A 23,057-nucleotide genomic window follows, 5' to 3' on the forward strand; every position below is an offset into this window, starting at 1 on the left:
AACTTCGATAAAACGATATATAGCTCACCACCAAGTTTAAAAATCAAAAGGGATATAGAAGATCACCACCCTAATGATAATAAACAAGGATACATAACTGAAAGCGAAAGACTCACCACTCAAGGACGCATCCAAGAGATACAGAGTTCAAAAGAGCACTCCAAGAGAGCTTCTGCCAATATCCTTAGTTTTCTAAAAGTCCTTTCCAAGTCCTAAACACCCAAAATAAATACTAGTGCATGAAACAACCCTTCATGCATAGGGAATTTCGAAATTAAGTGTTTACAGCTTCTAACCAACTATTTTAATGCCCTCATTGGTAATGAAGAAATGTTCACAGCTGCCAACCAACTCCTTTAATGCATTCCTTTGTCTTGAAGAAAAACACCTTGAAACAGCTTTAACTTTGTGCAGAGAATATGCTGATGAGCTGTCATTTTTTTGTGTGCTGAGATAAAGATTATGAGGCATCACTATTGACTGAAAAAGATACTAGATCATAATCAAGGCTCATATAATCAGATTGTAGTAAATTAGACACTCCCGTGTCAATCTCCCCCGGTTGAATGAGACTTGTCCTCAAGTCTTCGTTTGATTCATCAACATGATTATAAAAAGGACTCAAATCAGCCACATTAAATGTTGGGGATACTCCGTAATCTTCAGGTAGCTCTATCTCATAAGCATTTCTGCCAATTCTCTTAAGCACCTTGAATGGACCATCAGCCTTTGGTTTCAATTTTCCAAATTTGCCCGGTGGAAACCTCTCCTTCCTTAGATGAATCCAGACCAAATCACCTGCATTAAACTCCACATGTTTTCTGTGTTTGTTGGCAGCATGCATGTACCTCTCATTTTGCTTCTCAATGGTTACTTTCACACCCTCATGCAGCTTCTTTATCTGCTTAGCTCTTTCATTAGCATCTCCACTAAATTGCTTTGTTATAGAGTGAGGGATTAAGTCCAAAGGACCAGCAGGATTAGCACCATAAACTACCTCAAAAGGACTCTTACCAATACTATGATGCATAGAACGATTGTAAGCAAACTCAATTTGTGGAAGAATGACATCCCATTGCTTAATATTCTTGCCAACATAGCTTCTAAGTAAATTTCCCAAGCTTCGGTTTGTTACCTCAGTTTGCCCATCGGTTTGTGGATGATGCGAGCTACTGAAATTCAAAGAAGTACCCAGCTTCCTCCAAAGAGTTCTCCAAAAATGACTAACAAATTTTGAATCTCGATCAGACACCATAGTTCTTGGAATACTATGCAATTTAACAATCTCCTTAAAATATAAATCAGCAATATGAGATGCATCATTTGATTTGTTGCATTGAACAAAGTGAGACATTTTTGAAAATATATCAACAACAACCATGATAGAATCCTTGTTCCTTTGAGTTCTTGGCAGTCCCAAAACGAAATCAAGACTCACATCCTCCCATGGAGCATTTGGCACTGGCAATGGAGTGTACAACCCAGAATTTTGACTTCTTGTTTTTGCCAAATGACATAATCGGCATTGCTTCACATGTCTATCCACATCTCTGAACATTTTAGGCCAGTAGAAATTTGATTGAACAAGAGCTAGAGTCTTGTCCCTACTGAAATGTCCTCCCAAAACACCACCATGAGCTTCAGCTAGAATTACTTGTCTCAAAGAACAAGTTGGAACACATAAAGCATTAGCTCGAAAAAGAAAACCATCAAAGATCGAAAATTGTTGAAAGGAACCTGATTTGCAATTCTGCCATATCGAGCCAAAATCCACATCATTTCTTCTCCGACATCTTCGCGACTCCCTTGGAAGAAGTGTATCATCATCAGAAGTAAACTCTCGAGCTTCATTTTCATATTTGTTATGTCTACTCTGAAGTTCATCGATTATCTCATTTTTTTCTTGTAGGCTACGCAGCAATTTTCGTAGCTGCAGCCTCAACGACTCAGCGTCATCTTCGTGATCGCTACCTTCACCAACTACATCTTTTCCATTCCGCCTTGCCATGATCTCTAGCCTTTAGCTCTGATACCAAACTGATACCGGGGAGGGAAAAATGCAGAATGGATGTCGATAGAAAACCGATATAACAGTTGTTCAGATAGAAAATGTCACAAAAGGCAAGGAACACACTTTTGAAGAAACTTCGATAAAACGATATATAGCTCACCACCAAGTTTAAAAATCAAAAGGGATACAGAAGATCACCACCCTAATGATAATAAACAAGGATACAGAACTGAAAGCGAAAGACTCACCACTCAAGGACGCATCTAAGAGATACAGAGTTCAAAAGAGCACTCCAAGAGAGCTTCTGCCAATATCCTTAGTTTTCTAAAAGTCCTTTCTAAGTCCTAAACACCCAAAATAAATACTAGTGCATGAAACAACCCTTCATGCATAGGGAATTTCGAAATTAAGTGTTTACAGCTTCTAACCAACTATTTTAATGCCCTCATTGGTAATGAAGAAATGTTCACAGCTGCCAACCAACTCCTTTAATGCATTCCTTTGTCTTGAAGAAAAGCACCTTGAAACAGCTTTAACTTTGTGCAGAGAATATGCTGATGAGCTGTCATTTTTTTGTGTGCTGAGATAAAGATTATGAGGCATCATTATTGACTTAAAAAGATACTAGATCATAATCAAGGCTCATATAATCAGATTGTAGTAAATTAGACACTCCCGTGTCACTTATCACGCTAGAAGGAGGGCTTGAACCTCCGACCTTGTGGTTAACAGCCACACGCTCTAACCAACTGAGCAATTCCAGCTCGTTAAAAAGGAGTGCAACACGAGGACTTCCCAGGGGGTCACCCATCCTAGTACTACCCTCGCCCAAGCACGCTTAACTTCGGAGTTCTGATGGGATCCGGGCTAATCAAACACATTTCTTATGCAATCTCTTCTGGAACTAGTACTAATATGTGGTACGATCCTTGGGTGAATGGGAAGAGTATATTTCAATTATATGGCGATAGAATACGAAAAGATCTTGGGGCTCCCAAAGATTGGAAGGTTTCCGAGTTCATTGCTAACGGTACCTGGTGTCTCCCTAATCCTATTTCTCCCAAAATGTTATCACTTTGGCCGACTATTATAGCTATTCCAATCAGGAACAACTCTTCAGATATACTTATTTGGCCTCATGACAATGGCAAATTTAGTGCCACATCCATATGGAATCAAATTAGACAAAGAAATAACAAGTGGGTCCCAAGCAGTTGGACATGGGATCGACCGGGATCACAAAGACACTCCTTATGTACATGGCAGGCCCTTCTCAATAAACTACCTACAATAGACAATATGAAAAGAAGAGGTATCTATCATGTTAACCGATGCTCCCTTTGTTTGCAACAAGAAGAAACTGTTGACCACCTTTATTTTGCTTGTAATTATACAAAATGGATATGGAAGGAGATTCTCCAGCGATTTGAACTCAATAGACTGCCGCAACTAAACTTGCACCAAGAACTAGGCGACCTTATGCAATGTTTCTCAAGAAAAGGGCCACTTACACAACTGGCAAAGGTTACTTTCAGATGCGCTATTTGGTGGATGTGGAAGGAGAGATGTAATAGAATCTTTGAATGTCAACACACAAACAATGCTCAGCTCTTGAAAGAGATTATTAGAGACTCAAGATCCTGTATGGAGCATGATCTCAAAATCGAGCACTTCACCCGAAGAGAAAAAGATATTTTTATCAAATTTAATTTTGCTATTAGCTAAAGATCTTGGGAATGATGTCAAATAATGTACCCACAAGTAGTTATAGTCTACAGCATGTGTAGTCATAACTATCGCATTCGCACTCTATGAGTTAATTGGCTTTGTCTATGACTTGTATAGATAAAGCTATTTGTAGAATCTTTACACATAATCAATTTACTTTTACTTACAAAAAAAAAAAGTTAATCCTGCACACACAAGCCAAAACTCTACTCCGATCTAGACAATTATTACAAAGCGAATTGACATTCTGTTGCCCGGCACGTCATTGGTTGGCGCTTCGTCCAATTCTTCGGCGCATCGTCCTCTCTTGTGGCTTATTGCCCAATCGACGGTTGACCTCCGCAACCCCGATATCCTTGGCGCAATTCCGCTCTTGGCCCGATGCCTGACGTCCGAAGCCTTTTGCCATCCAATATCCTAACGTGATCTCCTCCGGCGCAACGTCAATTCCTCCTACGTTAACTGTCTAATCCTGATCAAGTAGACCTACATCACTCAAAATGCTTTTAAACATCTAAACACAATCAATTAGTTTCATCATCAAAATCCGAGATTCAACAATTACAAGATAACATTTCTTGCTTTTGAGTTGAGCAAACTAATAAGTTTTGCCCCTTTTTGCGATATGTACATTTGTAATTTTTGTTTCTCTTGTCTTGTGTAAGCTAGCTAGCTAGCTAGCAAGCTATCTATCTCCCCCTTTGTTATTGTCAAAAAGAAGGGAAGACCCTTTGCATCAATTTCTAAATCATGACAAAGGTAAGTATCAATCTTATTTGTGCATCATTATTTTTTCAAATTATTTTTTTTTGGTAAGTAAAAGTAAATTGATTATGTGTAAAGATTCTACAAATAGCTTTATCTATACAAGTCATAGACAAAGCCAATTAACTCATAGAGTGCGAATGCGATAGTTATGACTACACATGCTGTAGACTATAACTACCTGTGGGTACATTATTTGACATCATTCCCAAGATCTTTAGCTAATAGCAAAATTAAATTTGATAAAAATATCTTTTTCTCTTCGGGTGAAGTGCTCGATTTTGAGATCATGCTCCATACAGGATCTTGAGTCTCTAATAATCTTTTTCAAGAGTTGAGCATTGTTTGTGTGTTGACATTCAAAGATTCTATTACATCTCTCCTTCCACATCCACCAAATAGCGCATCTGAAAGTAACCTTTGCCAGTTGTGTAAGTGGCCCTTTTCTTGAGAAACATTGCATAACTTCAAAACTTTACATTTATATCCTTACTTCATGCATTTTACAAATAAATTAATCACTCTGGGCATATCATACATGATACATCATTTTGGTAATAAATCATTGCATTTATCAATATTTTGATCATGATACCAAGCATTCATCATTTAGAGTATTCATGATACACATTATATGCATATATCATCACAATAAAAAGCAATTGCGTGCATAATTTTAAATCATAAATGTTTCAAATCATGATGGTATCAATTTTGTCAAATTATATCCTACCATACGTGTTCATAATTTTTCATTTGTATGCATCAAAATAATATAAAGAGTATTTTATACATAATACAAAATCATCATTTATAATTACATCCATATTCTAATCATTATTTCAATCTACACATCATGAAAACAATAAATTTACACCATAGACAATCTCATATTTTATCATTCAAGCTAGCGTATATTTTTGCAATTAGCAAGCTATCAAATTCCTTTTTCTTTTATAACAGTGATTCAATCATATCAAGGCATTTTGACACGGGAGTGTCTAATTTACTACAATCTGATTATATGAGCCTTGATTATGATCTAGTATCTTTTTCAGTCAATAATGATGCCTCATAATCTTTATCTCAGCACACTAAAGAATGACAGCTCATCAGCATATTCTCTACGCAAAGTTAAAGCTGTTTCAAGGTGCTTTTCTTCAAGACAAAGGAATGCATTAAAGGAGTTGGTTGGCAGCTGTGAACATTTCTTCATTACCAATGAGTGCATTAAAATAGTTGGTTAGAAGCTGTAAACACTTAATTTCGAAATTCCCTATGCATGAAGGGTTGTTTCATACACTAGTATTTATTTTGGTGTTTAGGACTTAGAAAGGACTTTTAGAAAACTGAGGATATTGGCAGAAGCTCTTTTGGAGTGCTCTTTTGAACTCTGTATCTCTTGGATGCGTCCTTGAGTGGTGAGTCTTTCGCTTTCAGTTCTGTATCCTTGTTTATTATCATTAGGGTGGTGATCTTCTGTATCCCTTTTGATTTTTAAACTTGGTGGTGAGCTATATATCATTTTATCGAAGTTTCTTCAAAAGTGCGTTCCTTGCCTTTTGTGACATTTTCTATCTGAACAACTGTTATATCGGTTTTCTATCGACATCCATTCTGCATTTTTCCCTCCCCGGTATCAGTTTGGTATCAGAGCTAAAGGCTAGAGATCATGACAAGGCGGAATGGAAAAGGTGTAGTTGGTGAAGGTAGCGACCATGGAGATGACGTTGAGTCGTTGAGGCTGCAGCTACAAAAATTGCTACGTAGCCTACAATAAAAAAATGAAATAATCGACGAACTTCAAAGTAGACACAACCAGCATGAAAATGACGCTCGAGATTTTACTTCTGATGATGAAACACCTCATCTTCCAAGGGAGTCAAGAAGATGTCGGAGAAGAAATGAAGTCCAAGACGAGTGGCAGAATAAATATAATCCCAGATTTGATATTCCAGAATTTGAAGGGAAAATAAATGTTGATGACTTTATCGATTGGCTTAATACAGTAGAAAGAATCTTCGATTTTCATGAACCACCAGAACAAAAGAAGGTCAAACTTGTGGCACTCAAACTCAGGCGGAATGCATCTTTTTGGTGGGAAAATCTGAAGAAACAAAGAGAACGTGAGGGGAAGAGTAAGATCGTTACATGGGAGAAAATGAAAAGGGAGCTAAAGAGAAAATATTTACCTGATAATTATAGACAAGAGATCTTTCTCAAAATACATGATTTCAGGCAAAAAGATCTTAGTGTGGAGGAATACACTGCAGAATTTGATAATTTGATGTTAAAAGGAGAGCTTGCGGAACCGGAAGAGCAAACAATTGCAAGATATTTAGGAGGTTTGAAGTATGAGATTGCTAAAGTTGTTCAGCTACAGCTATATTGGTCTTTAAATGATGTGAGCAAGCTGGCATTAAAAGTTGAAAAGCAACAGAAGTTTGAAAAGAGTTTTCGGTATGGCTCAAAAGAAGGCTACACAAAAGGAGGAAGTTCCAAGCCTACTGTCCAAAGCAAGGTGATATCAAAGGTGCAAGAAAAGGGTGAAGAGTCTGCTGGCAACAAAAAAACACCTAATTCTTCTACCCCAAGTGGCCGAAAATGCTTCAAATGTCATGGTTTTGGGCATATTGCTTCGGATTGTCCAAATAGGAGGATTGTAACTTTGGTTGAAGATCATAGTGATGGAGGCGAAGATGAAGCTGACGATGAACCAAAATACGATGATGATGAGGAAGAGATTACTTATGCTGATCATGGTTTGTCTATTGTATTGCAACGTAGTTTACAAGTGTCATATGTAGCCGACGATGAAAGTTGGGTGAGAAAAAATGTGTTTCACACTAAATGCACTTCGCTTGGCAAAGTATGCTTGGTAATCATCGACAGTGGCAGTTTTGAGAACGTGGTTTCTTTGGAGATGGTGCAGAAGCTGAAGTTGGATACGATCCCTCATCCACATCCATACCAATTATGTTGGTTGCAAAAAGGAAATGACATCAAGGTAACTAAAAGATGTTTAGTTTCATTTTCTATTGGCAAGTATTATAAAGATAAAGTGTGGTGTGATGTTGCACCTATGGATGCTTGTCATTTACTATTGGGAAGACCTTGGCATTATGATAGAAGAGTGTTGTATGATGGTTATAAACATACTTATTCTTTTAAAGTGAATGAAAAGAAGATTATCTTAGCTCCATTACAACCTTCCGAAATCAGTGCGCCAAAGAAGGAAGTTAGTGCTTTTATTTCTTATAGAGAATGCAGATATGAATTGGACAAGGGCGATCATGTTTTGGCCCTAATGGTAGTAGAGGAGAACGAACAGCATAAGGAGACACCGAAAATCATGCAACCAATCCTAGAAGAATTTCAAGATGTTATACCGGAAGAGATTCCACATGGCCTTCCACCTTTGAGAGACATTCAACATCACATTGATCTTATTCCGGGGGCTGTTCTACCTAATAAGGCTGCGTACAGAATGAGTCCTAAAGAACATGAAGAACTTCAAAGGAAAGTTGATGAATTAGTGAAAAAGGGGTTAATTCGGGAGAGCATGAGTCCCTGTGCAGTTCCAGCCTTGTTGGTGCCTAAGAAAGATGGTTCTTGGAGAATGTGCGTGGACAGTCGCACCATCAACAAAATCACAGTGGACTATCGCTTTCCTATTCCAAGGTTAGATGACTTACTTGATCAATTGTGTGGTGCTTGTATTTTCTCAAAAATTGATTTGAGGAGTGGCTATCACCGAATAAGAATGAGGCCCGGAGATGAGTGGAAAACAACGTTTAAAACTAGAGAAGGCTTATATGAATGGTTGGTTATGCCATTTGGACTATCTAATGCTCCTAGCACATTCATGAGATTTATGAATCACATACTTAAGCCATTCATTGAAATATTTGTTGTTGTTTATTTTGACGATATATTGGTGTACAGCAAGAGTGAAGAGGAGCATATGAGTCATCTGAAAGAAATCTTTCTTATTTTGAGGCACAAAAACTTTATGCTAATCTAAACAAATGTGATTTCTTTACTTCTAGTGTGGTGTTTTTGGGGTATGTTGTTTCAAAAGATGGAATCATGATGGATCAAAGTAAGGTGGAAGCTATTCTCAATTTGCCAACACCTGCTTCATTAAATGATGTGAGGAGTTTCCATGGCTTAACATCTTTTTATAGAAGATTCATCAAGAGTTTCAGCTCTATTGTCGCTCCAATCACCGAATGTCTGAAATGTGACAAATTCAAATGGACTAGTGAGGCTAACGATGCTTTTGAGCTTTTGAAAAGAAAGGTTACTGAGGCTCCTATCTTAGTTCTACCAAATTTTGATAATATGTTTGAAGTTGAATGTGATGCATCTAATGTGGGAATTGGTGCTGTTTTGAGTCAAGACGGAAGGCCCATTGCATTTTTTAGTGAAAAGCTGAATGATACAAGAAAGAAATACTCTACTTATGATAAGGAGTTTTATGCGATTTATCGAGCTTTGTCTCATTGGAGTCAATATCTTCTCGCCAAGCCATTTGTTCTATAGATCACGAGGCATTAAAGTTCATTAATCATCAGCACAAGCTAAACAAGAGGCATGCAGCTTGGGTGGAGTTCTTACAATCTTACAACTTTACAATCAAGCACAAATCTGTTGTTCAAAATGTAGTTGCTGACGCATTGAGCAGAAAGCATTCTTTATTATCAGCAATGGAAGTCAAAGTGGTTGGATTTGAAACATTCAAAGATCTATATGAGAATGATGTGGATTTTGGCTCGATATGGCAGAATTGCAAATCAGGTTCCTTTCAACAATTTTCGATCTTTGATGGTTTTCTTTTTCGAGCTAATGCTTTATGTGTTCCAACTTGTTCTTTGAGACAAGTAATTCTAGCTGAAGCTCATGGTAGTGTTTTGGGAGGACATTTCGGTAGGGACAAGACTCTAGCTCTTGTTCAATCAAATTTCTACTGGCCTAAAATGTTCAGAGATGTGGATAGACATGTGAAGCAATGCCGATTATGTCATTTGGCAAAAATAAGAAGTCAAAATTCTGGGTTGTACACTCCATTGCCAGTGCCAAATGCTCCATGGGAGGATGTGAGTCTTGATTTCGTTTTGGGACTGCCAAGAACTCAAAGGAACAAGGATTCTATCATGGTTGTTGTTGATAGATTTTCAAAAATGTCTCACTTTGTTCCATGCAATAAATCAAATGATGCATCTCATATTGCTGATTTATATTTTAAGGAGATTGTTAAATTGCATGGTATTCCAAGAACTATAGTGTCTGATCGAGATTCAAAATTTGTTAGTCATTTTTGGAGAACTCTTTGGAGGAAGCTGGGTACTTCTTTGAATTTCAGTAGTTCGCATCATCCACAAACCGATGGGCAAACTGAGGTAACAAACCGAAGCTTGGGAAATTTACTTAGAAGCTATGTTGGCAAGAATATTAAGCAATGGGATGTCATTCTTCCACAAATTGAGTTTGTTTACAATCGTTCTATGCATCATAGTATTGGTAAGAGTCCTTTTGAGGTAGTTTATGGTGCTAATCCTGCTGGTCCTTTGGACTTAATCCCTCACTCTATAACAAAGCAATTTAGTGGAGATGCTGATGAAAGAGCTAAGCAGATAAAGAAGCTGCATGAGGGTGTGAAAGCAACCATTGAGAAGCAAAATGAGAGGTACATGCATGCTGCCAACAAACACAGAAAACATGTGGAGTTTAATGCAGGTGATTTGGTCTGGATTCATCTAAGGAAGGAGAGGTTTCCACCGGGCAAATTTGGAAAATTGAAACCAAAGGCTGATGGTCCATTCAAGGTGCTTAAGAGAATTGGCAGAAATGCTTATGAGATAGAGCTACCTGAAGATTACGGAGTATCCCGAACATTTAATGTGGCTGATTTGAGTCCTTTTTATAATCATGTTGATGAATCAAACGAAGACTTGAGGACAAGTCTCATTCAACTGGGGGAGATTGACACGGGAGTGTCTAATTTACTACAATCTGATTATATGAGCCTTGATTATGATCTAGTATCTTTTTCAGTCAATAATGATTGACACGGGAGTGTCTAATTTACTACAAACTGATTATATGAGCCTTGATTATGATCTAGTATCTTTTTCCGTCAATAATGATGCCTCATAATCTTTATCTCAGCACACTAAAAAATGACAGCTCATCAGTATATTCTCTGCACAAAGTTAAAGCTGTTTCAAGGTGCTTTTCTTCAAGACAAAGGAATGCATTAAAGGAGTTGGTTGGCAGCTGTGAACATTTCTTCATTACCAATGAGTGCATTAAAATAGTTGGTTAGAAGCTGTAAACACTTAATTTCGAAATTCCCTATGCATGAAGGGTTGTTTCATGCACTAGTATTTATTTTGGTGTTTAGGACTTAGAAAGGATTTTAGAAACTGATGATATCTGGGCAGAAGCTCTTAGAGAACCCATTAAACTCTGTATCTCTTGGATGCGTCCTTGAGTGGTGAGTCTTTTATTTTCTAGTTCTGTATCCTCGTTTAATTTCCGTTGGGTGGTGAACTTTCTGTATCCCATTGCGATTTTAAACTTGGTGGTGAGCTATATTTCGTTTTACCGAAGTTTTCTTCAAGAGTTCGTTCATTGCCTTCTGTGATATTTTCTATCTGTACAACTGTTCTATTGGTATTCTTGCGAAATCCATTCTGCATTTTTACCCTCCCCGGTATCAGTTTGGTATCAGAGCTAAAGGCTAGAGATCATGGCAAGGCGGAATGGAAAAGATGTAGTTGGTGAAGGTAGCGATCACGAAGATGACGCTGAGTCGTTGAGGCTGCAGCTACGAAAATTGCTGCGTAGCCTACAAGAAAAAAATGAGATAATCGATGAACTTCAGAGTAGACATAACAAATATGGAAATGAAGCTCGAGAGTTTACTTCTGATGATGATACACTTCTTCCAAGGGAGTCGAGAAGATGTCGGAGAAGAAATGAAGTCCAAGACGAGTGGCAGAATAAATATAACCCCAGATTTGATATTCCAAAATTTGAAGGCAAAATAAATGTTGATGACTTTATCGATTGGCTTAATACAGTAGAAAGAATCTTCGATTTTCATGAACCACCAGAACAAAAGAAGGTCAAACTTGTGGCACTCAAACTCAGGCGGAATGCATCTTTTTAGTGGGAAAATCTGAAGAAACAAAGAGAACGTGAGGGGAAGAGTAAGTTCGTTACATGGGAGAAAATGAAAAGGGAGCTAAAGAGAAAATATTTACCTGATAATTATAGACAAGAGATCTTTCTCAAAATACATGATTTCAAGCAAAAAATCTTAGTGTGGAGGAGTACACTGCAGAATTTGATAATTTGATGTTAAAAGGAGAGCTTGCGGAATCGGAAGAGCAAACAATTGCAAGATATTTAGGAGGTCTGAAGTATGAGATTACTAAAGTTGTTCAGCTACAGCCATATTGGTCTTTAAATGATGTGAGCAAGCTGGCATTAAAAGTTGAAAAGCAACAGAATTTTGAAAAGAGTTTTCGGTATGGCTCAAAAGAAGGCTACACAAAAGGAGGAAGTTCCAAGCCTACTGTCCAAAGCAAGGTGATATCGAAGGTGCAAGAAAAGGGTGAAGAGTCTACTGGCAACAAAAAAACACATAATTCTTCTACCCCAAGTGGCCGAAAATGCTTCAAATGTCATGGTTTTGGGCATATTGCTTCGGATTGTCCAAATAGGAGGATTGTAACTTTGGTTGAAGATCATAGTGATGGAGGCGAAGATGAAGCTGACGATGAACCAAAATACGATGATGATGAGGAAGAGATTACTTATGCTGATCATGGTTTGTCTATTGTATTGCAACGTAGTTTACAAGTGTCATATGTGGCCGATGATGAAAGTTGGGTGAGAAAAAATGTGTTTCACACTAAATGCACTTCTCTTGGCAAAGTATGTTTGGTAATCATCGACAGTGGCAGTTTTGAGAACGTGGTTTCTTTGGAGATGGTGCAGAAGCTGAAGTTGGATACGATCCTTCATCCACATCCATACTAATTATGTTGGTTGCAAAAAGGAAATGACATCAAGGTAACTAAAAGATGTTTAGTTTCATTTTCTATTGGCAAGTATTATAAAGATAAAGTGTGGTGTGATGTTGCCCCTATGGATGCTTGTCATTTACTATTGGGAAGACCTTGGCATTATGATAGAAGAGTGTTGTATGATGGTTATAAACATACTTATTCTTTTAAAGTGAATGAAAAGAAGATTACCTTAGCTCCATTACAACCTTCCGAAATCAGTGCGCCAAAGAAGGAAGTTAGTGCTTTTATTTCTTATAGAGAATGCAGATATGAATTGGACAAGGGCGGTCATGTTTTGGCCCTAATGGTAGTAGAGGAGAACGAACAACATAAGGAGACACCGAAAATCATGCAACCAATCCTAGAAGAATTTCAAGATATTATACCGGAGGAGATTCCACATGGCCTTCCACCTTTGAGAGACATTCAACATCACATTGATCTTATTCCGGGGGCTGTTCTACCTAATAAGGCTGCGTACAGAATGAGTCCTAAAGAACATGACGAACTTCAAAGGCAAGTTGATGAATTAGTGAAAAAGGGGTTAATTCGGGAGAGCATGAGTCCCTGTGCAGTTCCAGCCTTGTTGGTGTCTAAGAAAGATGGTTCTTGGAGAATGTGCGTGGACAGTCGCACCATCAACAAAATTACAGTGGACTATCGCTTTCCTATTCCAAGGTTAGATGACTTACTTGATCAATTGTGTGGTGCTTGTATTTTCTCAAAAATTGATTTGAGGAGTGGCTATCACCAAATAAGAATGAGGCCCGGAGATGAGTGGAAAACAACGTTTAAAACTAGAGAAGGCTTATATGAATGGTTGGTTATGCCATTTGGACTATCTAATGCTCCTAGCACATTCATGAGATTTATGAATCACATACTTAAACCATTCATTGAAATATTTGTTGTTGTTTATTTTGACGATATATTGGTGTACAGCAAGAGTGAAGAGGAGCATCTGAGTCATCTGAAAGAAATCTTTCTTATTTTGAGGCAGCAAAAACTTTATGCTAATCTAAACAAATGTGATTTCTTTACTTCTAGTGTAGTGTTTTTGGGGTATGTTGTTTCAAAAGATGGAATCATGATGGATCAAAGTAAGGTGGAAGCTATTCTCAATTGGCCAACACCTGCTTCATTACATGATGTGAGGAGTTTCCATGGCTTAACATCTTTTTATAAAAGATTCATCAAGAGTTTCAGCTCTATTGTCGCTCCAATCACCGAATGTTTGAAATGTGACAAATTCAAATGGACTAGTGAGGCTAACGATGCTTTTGAGCTTTTGAAAAGAAAGGTTACTGAGGCTCCAATCTTAGTTCTACCAAATTTTGATAATGTGTTTGAAGTTGAATGTGATGCATCTAATGTGGGAATTGGTGCTGTTTTGAGTCAAGACGGAAGGCCCATTGCATTTTTTAGTGAAAAGCTGAATGATACAAGAAAGAAATACTCTACTTATGATAAGGAGTTTTATGCGATTTATCGAGCTTTGTCTCATTGGAGTCAATATCTTCTCGCCAAGCCATTTGTTCTATATTCTGATCACGAGGCATTAAAGTTCATTAATCATCAGCACAAGCTAAACAAGAGGCATGCAGCTTGGGTGGAGTTCTTACAATCTTACAACTTTACAATCAAGCACAAATCTGGTGTTCAAAATGTAGTTGCTGACGCATTGAGCAGAAAGCATTCTTTATTATCAACAATGGAAGTCAAAGTGGTTAGATTTGAAACATTCAAAGATCTATATGAGAATGATGTGGATTTTGGCTCGATATGGCAGAATTGCAAATCAGGTTCCTTTCAACAATTTTCGATCTTTGATGGTTTTCTTTTTCGAGCTAATGCTTTATGTGTTCCAACTTGTTCTTTGAGACAAGTAATTCTAGCTGAAGCTCATGTTGGTGTTTTGGGAGGACATTTCGGTAGGGACAAGATTCTAGCTCTTGTTCAATCAAATTTCTACTGGCCTAAAATGTTCAGAGATGTGGATAGACATGTGAAGCAATGCCGATTATGTCATTTGGCAAAAACAAGAAGTCAAAATTCTGGGTTGTACACTCCATTGCCAGTGCCAAATGCTCCATGGGAGGATGTGAGTCTTGATTTCGTTTTGGGACTGCCAAGAACTCAAAGGAACAAGGATTCTATCATGGTTGTTGTTGATAGATTTTCAAAAATGTCTCACTTTGTTCCATGCAATAAATCAAATGATGCATCTCATATTGCTGATTTATATTTTAAGGAGATTGTTAAATTGCATGGTATTCCAAGAACTATGGTGTCTGATCGAGATTCAAAATTTGTTAGTCATTTTTGGAGAACTCTTTGGAGGAAGCTGGGTACTTCTTTGAATTTCAGCAGCTCGCATCATCCACAAACCGATGGGCAAACTAAGGTAACAAACAGAAGCTTGGAAAATTTACTTAGAAGCTATGTTGGCAAGAATATTAAGCAATGGGATGTCATTCTTCCACAAATTGAGTTTGCTTACAATCGTTCTATGCATCATAGTATTGGTAAGAGTCCTTTTGAGGTAGTTTATGGTGCTAATCCTGCTGGTCCTTTGGACTTAATCCCTCACTCTATAACAAAGCAATTTAGTGGAGATGCTGATGAAAGAGCTAAGCAGATAGAGAAGCTGCATGAGGGTGTGAAAGCAACCATTGAGAAGCAAAATGAGAGGTACATGCATGCTGCCAACAAACACAGAAAACATGTGGAGTTTAATGCAGGTGATTTGGTCTGGATTCATCTAAGGAAGGAGAGGTTTCCCCCGGGCAAATTTGGAAAATTGAAACCAAAGGCTGATGGTCCATTCAAGGTGCTTAAGAGAATTGGCAGAAATGCTTATGAGATAGAGCTACCTGAAGATTACGGAGTATCCCCAACATTTAATGTGGCTGATTTGAGTCCTTTTTATAATCATGTTGATGAATCAAACGAAGACTTGAGGACAAGTCTCATTCAACCGGGGGAGATTGACACGGGAGTGTCTAATTTACTACAATCTGATTATATGAGCCTTGATTATGATCTAGTATCTTTTTCAGTCAATAATGATGCCTCATAATATTTATCTCAGCACACTAAAAAATGACAGCTCATCAGCATATTCTCTGCACAAAGTTAAAGCTGTTTCAAGGTGCTTTTCTTCAAGACAAAGGAATGCATTAAAGGAGTTGGTTGGCAGCTGTGAACATTTCTTCATTACCAATGAGTGCATTAAAATAGTTGGTTAGAAGCTGTAAACACTTAATTTCGAAATTCCCTATGCATGAAGGGTTGTTTCATGCACTAGTATTTATTTTGGTGTTTAGGACTTAGAAAGGATTTTAGAAACTGATGATATCTGGGCAGAAGCTCTTAGAGAACCCATTAAACTCTGTATCTCTTGGATGCGTCCTTGAGTGGTGAGTCTTTTATTTTCTAGTTCTGTATCCTCGTTTAATTTTCGTTGGGTGGTGAACTTTCTGTATCCCATTGCGATTTTAAACTTGGTGGTGAGCTATATTTCGTTTTACCGAAGTTTTTTTCAAGAGTTCGTTCATTGCCTTCTATGATATTTTCTATCTGTACAACTGTTCTATTGGTATTCTTGCGAAATCCATTCTGTATTTTTACCCTCCCCGGTATCAATGATGCCTCATAATCTTTATCTCAGCACACTAAAAAATGACAGCTCATCAGCATATTCTCTGCACAAAGTTAAAGCTGTTTCAAGGTGCTTTTCTTCAAGACAAAGGAATGCATTAAAGGAGTTGGTTGGCAGCTGTGAACATTTCTTCATTACCAATGAGTGCATTAAAATAGTTGGTTAGAAGCTGTAAACACTTAATTTCGAAATTCCCTATGCATGAAGGGTTGTTTCATGCACTAGTATTTATTTTGGTGTTTAGGACTTAGAAAGGATTTTAGAAACTGATGATATCTGGGCAGAAGCTCTTAGAGAACCCATTAAACTCTGTATCTCTTGGATGCGTCCTTGAGTGGTGAGTCTTTTATTTTCTAGTTCTGTATCCTCGTTTAATTTTCGTTGGGTGGTGAACTTTCTGTATCCCATTGCGATTTTAAACTTGGTGGTGAGCTATATTTCGTTTTACCGAAGTTTTTTTCAAGAGTTCGTTCATTGCCTTCTATGATATTTTCTATCTGTACAACTGTTCTATTGGTATTCTTGCGAAATCCATTCTGTATTTTTACCCTCCCCGGTATCAATGATGCCTCATAATCTTTATCTCAGCACACTAAAAAATGACAGCTCATCAGCATATTCTCTGCACAAAGTTAAAGCTGTTTCAAGGTGCTTTTCTTCAAGACAAAGGAATGCATTAAAGGAGTTGGTTGGCAGCTGTGAACATTTCTTCATTACCAATGAGTGTATTAAAATAGTTGGTTAGAAGCTGTAAACACTTAATTTTGAAATTCCCTATGCATGAAGGGTTGTTTCATGCACTAGTATTTATTTTGGTGTTTAGGACTTAGAAAGGATGCGTCCTTGAGTGGTGAGTCTTTTATTTTCTAGTTCTGTATCCTCGTTTAATTTTCGTTGGGTGGTGAACTTTCTGTATCCCATTGCGATTTTAAACTTGGTGGTGAGCTATATTTCGTTTTACCGAAGTTTTTTTCAAGAGTTCGTTCATTGCCTTCTATGATATTTTCTATCTGTACAACTGTTCTATTGGTATTCTTGCGAAATCCATTCTGTATTTTTACCCTCCCCGGTATCAATGATGCCTCATAATCTTTATCTCAGCACACTAAAAAATGACAGCTCATCAGCATATTCTCTGCACAAAGTTAAAGCTGTTTCAAGGTGCTTTTCTTCAAGACAAAGGAATGCATTAAAGGAGTTGGTTGGCAGCTGTGAACATTTCTTCATTACCAATGAGTGTATTAAAATAGTTGGTTAGAAGCTGTAAACACTTAATTTTGAAATTCCCTATGCATGAAGGGTTGTTTCATGCACTAGTATTTATTTTGGTGTTTAGGACTTAGAAAGGACTTTTAGAAAACTGAGGATATTTTCTATCTGAACAACTGTTATATCGGTTTTCTATCGACATCCATTCTGCATTTTTCCCTCCCCGGTATCACATTTGTATCATAGATACAAAGAAATCATATCATCAAAGATAAGACCATTTGAATACCAAAAAACATGATTTATTTCAACAGATCTCCTTTATTTTTATAAACATAAAAAAGAAATGTAGTAGATCAAATGTTATAGTACCTTAATTCTTGCATAAGAAGTCTTAATTTATAAATTTTAAAAAATCAAGATATGTCTTATTCAAATTCAAATCATCAAATCAAAATCATTTTCAATAGATTCATAAAAAGAAAAACATAGATAGATTTTTTTAATCTCTCAATTCTTTATGAATCATAAAAATTATAATTAAAAAAAAATCATGATTCATTTCGGAAATTTTCTTCTTTAGTAAACAATAAGAAGAAACATGGGAGTTTAAAAAATAATATCTTGATTCACAATAAAATTTCATGTATCAAATATCGAGAAATCAAGATGATGATTCATAAAGAATATCACAACTTACATTCAAGAGAAAAATCATCATTCAATTTCAAATCATTCAATTTGTCAAATCAACATTTCTTGGGTATGCATGATATAAAAATATGATTTTAAATCTACAACATATAACATGCATGAATTCAAAAATCGAAAGGAGAAGGGAAGAATTCAAAGGTACAAAAATTTCAACCATCTCATAAACAAATGAAGGATCAAGTCATGAATTCAAAATTCCATGAATCATTTCAACAAATCTTTTTTTTTTTTTTTGGTAAGTAAAAGTAAATTGATTATGTGTAAAGATTCTACAAATAGCTTTATCTATACAAGTCATAGACAAAGCCAATTAACTCATAGATGCGAATGCGATAGTTATGACTACACATGCTGTAGACTATAACTACCTATGGGTACATTATTTGGCATCATTCTCAAGATCTTTAGCTAATAGCAAAATTAAATTTGATAAAAATATCTTTTTCTCTTCGGGTGAAGTGCTCAGTTTTGAGATCATGCTCCATACAGGATCTTGAGTCTCTAATAATCTCTTTCAAGAGCTGAGCATTGTTTGTGTGTTGACATTCAAAGATTCTATTACATCTCTCCTTCCACATCCACCAAATAGCGCATCTGAAAGTAACCTTTGCCAGTTGTGTAAGTGGCCCTTTTCTTGAGAAACATTGCATAAGGTCGCCTAGTTCTTGGTGCAAGTTTGGTTGCGGCAGTCTATTGAGTTTAAATCGCTGGAGAATCTCCTTCCATATCCATTTTGTATAATTACAAGCAAAATAAAGGTGGTCAACAGTTTCTTTTTGTTGCAAACAAAGGGAGCATCGGTTAACATGATAGATACCTCTTCTTTTCATATTGTCTATTGTAGGTAGTTTATTGAGAAGGGCCTGCCATGTACATAAGGAGTGTCTTTGTGATCCTGGTCGATCCCATGTCCAACTACTTGGGACCCACTTGTTATTTCTTTGCCTAATTTGATTCCATACGGATGTGGCACTAAATTTGCCATTGTCATGAGGCCAAATAAGTATATCTGAAGAGTTGTTCCTGATTGGAATAGCTATGATAGTCGGCCAAAGTGATAACATTTCGGGAGAAATCGGATTAGGGAGACACCAGGTACCGTTAGCAATGAACTCGGAAACCTTCCAATCTTTGGGAGCCCCAAGATCTTTTCGTATTATGTCGCCATATAATTGAAATACACTCTTCCCATTCACCCAAGGATCGTACCACATATTAGTACTAGTTCCAGAAGAGATTGCATAAGAAATGTGTTTGATTAGCCAATTCCTTGCCTTTAAAATTCATTTCCAACCTGAAGAGTGGTATGTTCTTGTTGAAATTTCCCTGATTGATTCCTTTGAAAGATACCTAGCAGAAACCCATTGTGACCATAAGGAACATTTGTTTTGCAAAAGATCCCACAATTGTTGTACCAGGCATGCTTGATTCCAATCTCTAGTATTTCTCAAGTTTAGCCCCCCTTCATCTTTCGGTTTGCAAATGCTATCCCAATTTACCATATGCATTGCCTTATCATTTGTGCCATTCCAGAAGAAGTTCATTAATAACCGTTCAATATCTTGGAGAAGTCCAGCAGGCAGAAGAAATGCATTACACCAATATATAGAGTAGGAGTGTAATACAGAACGGATGAGTTCGAGTCGTCCTGCTTTTGATAGAAGCCTATTTTTCCAAGAAGAAATTCTATTCTTTATTTTTTGCAGGATAAGCTGATAGTGGGTTTTGTGAATGCCTGTGGATATGAGCGGGAGACCCAAATAAGGAACTGGCAGGCTTCCCTCACTAACCCCCAAAGTTTGTGCAATAAAGACCTTATCCTCAACGTAAGGGCTCCTATATACTTTACTTTTCGCATGATTTAACTGAAGTCCAGAAACAATACCAAAGTCATTCATAATAGTAGCCAGGTTCTTTACTGAAGTTGGATCATTTTGGAGAAAGATAAGTAAATCATCTGCAAATGTTATATGTGATATATGAATAGAGCCAGCATTGGGTACCTTAATGCTGCCATTTAAGACTGCATGTTCCAACATACAGCTAAGTTCTTCCATCGCAATAGTAAAGAGATACGGAGAGAGTGGATCACCTTGTCGGATGCCATTCGTGCTCCCAAAAAAATCAATAGGTGAGCCATTAAAGAGTATCGAAAACTTTGGAGTTTCCAAGCAAGATTGAATCCAATTAACCCATTGCTGTGGGAAGTTCATATCGAGGAGCATCTTATAGATAAATTTCCTATTAACTGAATCAAAGGCTTTCCGTAAATCAGCTTTAAAACATATTTTTGTCCCTCTTGCTTTTGAATGCAAATCTTTGATCAAGTCATTAGCAAGCAAAATGTTATGATGAATACTTCTCCCTTTGATGAAAGCAGCTTGATTTGGGATAATGATCTTGTGTATTACCTTTTGCATTCTATTTGCTAATACTTTGGAGATGATCTTGTAAATAAAGTTGCATAATGATATGGGTCGATAGTTCTCTAGTGAATCAGCCCCTACATTCTTCAGAATTAAAGAAATAAAGGTGCAATTCATCTCTCTAAGAATATGACCTGAAGAGAAAAAATGTTGGCAAGCCTTGATCACATCATTTCCAATAATAGACCAAGCAGTTTGGTAAAATTCAGTTGGAAATCCATCTGGACCTGGGCTTTTGTGCTTTGGTGACTTAAAGATAACACATACAATTTCGTCGTCAGTAATTGGGGCATTGAGGATTGAAATAGCTTCCGAATCAAGTTTTCTAGTCGGCTCCACATGAATGTTATTAGTTTTCCCAGCTTGATTGAGTAAGGAATAAAAAAATTGCTCTGTGTGTGCTTTAACCTCATCTAAATTCTCAATAAGATTATCATCTTTGTCTCTGCATTTGCTGATACGGTTAACAGCCCTTCGAGTAGCAATTGAAGCATAGAAAAATTTAGTATTGGAATCTCCTAGTGTAAGCCAATGCTGTCGAGACTTCTGCTTTACAAAACTTTCCTCCTGTTTTAAGGCTTGCATGAAGTTATTTATGGCTTCTGTCTCTTTGTAGATAATATTCTCATCATTTGGCTGAAGTTGCAGCTCATGTTGCAATGACATTAGTTCCTTCCTGCAAAATTCAACAAACCCTGCCAATCAAGACCACATGATTCAAGGTATTTTAAAGTTTAAAAATCTGCAAGCTGTAGATGAAGTGGATAAATATAGAAATAAAGTCATAAAAGGTAAGGATATTGTGCGGGAGGAAAATACAAAACCGAAGGAGAAGAAAAAGGATGGTACAGTCCATCCAAAGTCGTAGGATGAATACCTTACCACCTTTTCATTTCTTTATTACTGATGAAGATAACATGTTGGAATGTTCGCGGACTTAATAAGCCGGAGAAATGTCGGGAGCTCAATAGAATAATCAAGTCTGCCACATGTGATATCGTTATTCTACTAGAAACAAAAATTAAACAATCGCGCGTTCAAGCTCAAAAGAATTTAATATGGCCAGACGCAGAACTGTTTACCAATGACTCAAATGAAACTTTTGGTAGAATATGGGTCTTATGGCATCCTAACTCTATTAATGCTTGGTTTATTTTTGCTACTGATCAATTCATTCAACTTAAGGTAGAGGACAAAAAGAATGGCTGTCAATTTAATTTCATTGGTATATATGCTTCAAATAGTATTCAAGAAAGAAATACTCTTTGGTCTGACCTGACTAATATTGCAAATGGCTGTCTCAATGTACCTTGGATTGTTCTTGGAGACTTTAATACTGTTCGGTACACAAATGAAAAAGAGGGGGGTAGACAACTTTCAGAAAGCCAGCTTCAAAGTTTTAATGATTACATTGACACTGCAGCTTTGTTTGATATGAAATATGTGGGTAATTGGCTCTCCTGGAGTAATCAAGGTGCTGCTAACAGAAAAATAATGGCTCGACTTGATAGGTGTTTGATTAATCATGAATGGTTAACAGTTTACCCAGATTCACTTCTTGAGTATGGTGCTCCTTTGTTTTCTGACCATTCTTTAATGTATATACACGCAGACAAAGCGACACCAAGAGGCAAGAAACCGTTTAGATTCTTTAACATGTGGAGTACTCATCCTCAATTTCTTGATGTTATCAGATCTGCTTGGAATGTTAATGTGCATGGATCCCCCCCTTACATCTTATGTCAAAAGCTCAAAGCCTGTAAAGCAGCACTAAAGGAGTGGAATACAAATACCTTTGGCAATATTACCACCACAGTTCATTTCAACAAATCTCCTTTTGAATAATCAAAATGATCATCAAAGGAAATCTCATATTATTCCAAAAAATCAAGATCATGATTTTAATAAAACTCATTTGAAATTCAAATTATTAAAATCATTTTTGTGGTTCACAAAATTCATAACATAAGTACATTCATGATTTCACTGATAATAGATTCCCCCCCCCCTTTTTTTTTTCTACAAGTGTTTCATTTGAAGTGATTGATTTCATGTTAACATGCTTTTCAAATATACATCAACATTTAGGATCAAAACATGAATTTCGTCATAAAACCATCAAGACCAATAAATTACAAAAATCATTATGTATTACTTTAAAATCTCATGCATAAAGTTATCAATCATGGTATCAAAATTTCAATATTTTTATTACAACTTTATGTATTATTAAGTATACAATCATCAAGCATGACACTTACACTATTTCATATAAGCATGCCTATTTCATTTATGTCAAATCAACACATGCATCATTTCGAAAGAAAACTCATTAAGCATGATATTAAACTTCTTAATATTTTTATTAAGACATCAAGCATGGTTTCAATCAAAATCGGAAATCATCAAGATATACATTTTTTTCTTTTTAAGAACAACATACATATGATCATTAGATTTAA

General features: G+C 36.7%; 1 non-coding gene and 1 pseudogene across 1 annotated transcript; both read right to left on the minus strand.

Annotated features, from left to right (window-relative positions):
• Positions 1 to 2,701: 2,701 nt before the first annotated feature.
• TRNAN-GUU (transfer RNA asparagine (anticodon GUU)) lies at positions 2,702 to 2,775 on the minus strand. Its single transcript has one exon. It is a non-coding gene; the product is annotated as a tRNA-Asn (tRNA).
• Positions 2,776 to 2,785: 10 nt separating this feature from the next.
• Positions 2,786 to 2,905, minus strand: LOC135611430 (5S ribosomal RNA; annotated as a pseudogene).
• Between the last annotated feature and the right edge of the window lie 20,152 nt (positions 2,906 to 23,057).

This window comes from Musa acuminata, chromosome BXJ2-4 (genome assembly GCF_036884655.1).
Source record: "Musa acuminata AAA Group cultivar baxijiao chromosome BXJ2-4, Cavendish_Baxijiao_AAA, whole genome shotgun sequence".
Taxonomy (NCBI): domain Eukaryota; kingdom Viridiplantae; phylum Streptophyta; class Magnoliopsida; order Zingiberales; family Musaceae; genus Musa; species Musa acuminata.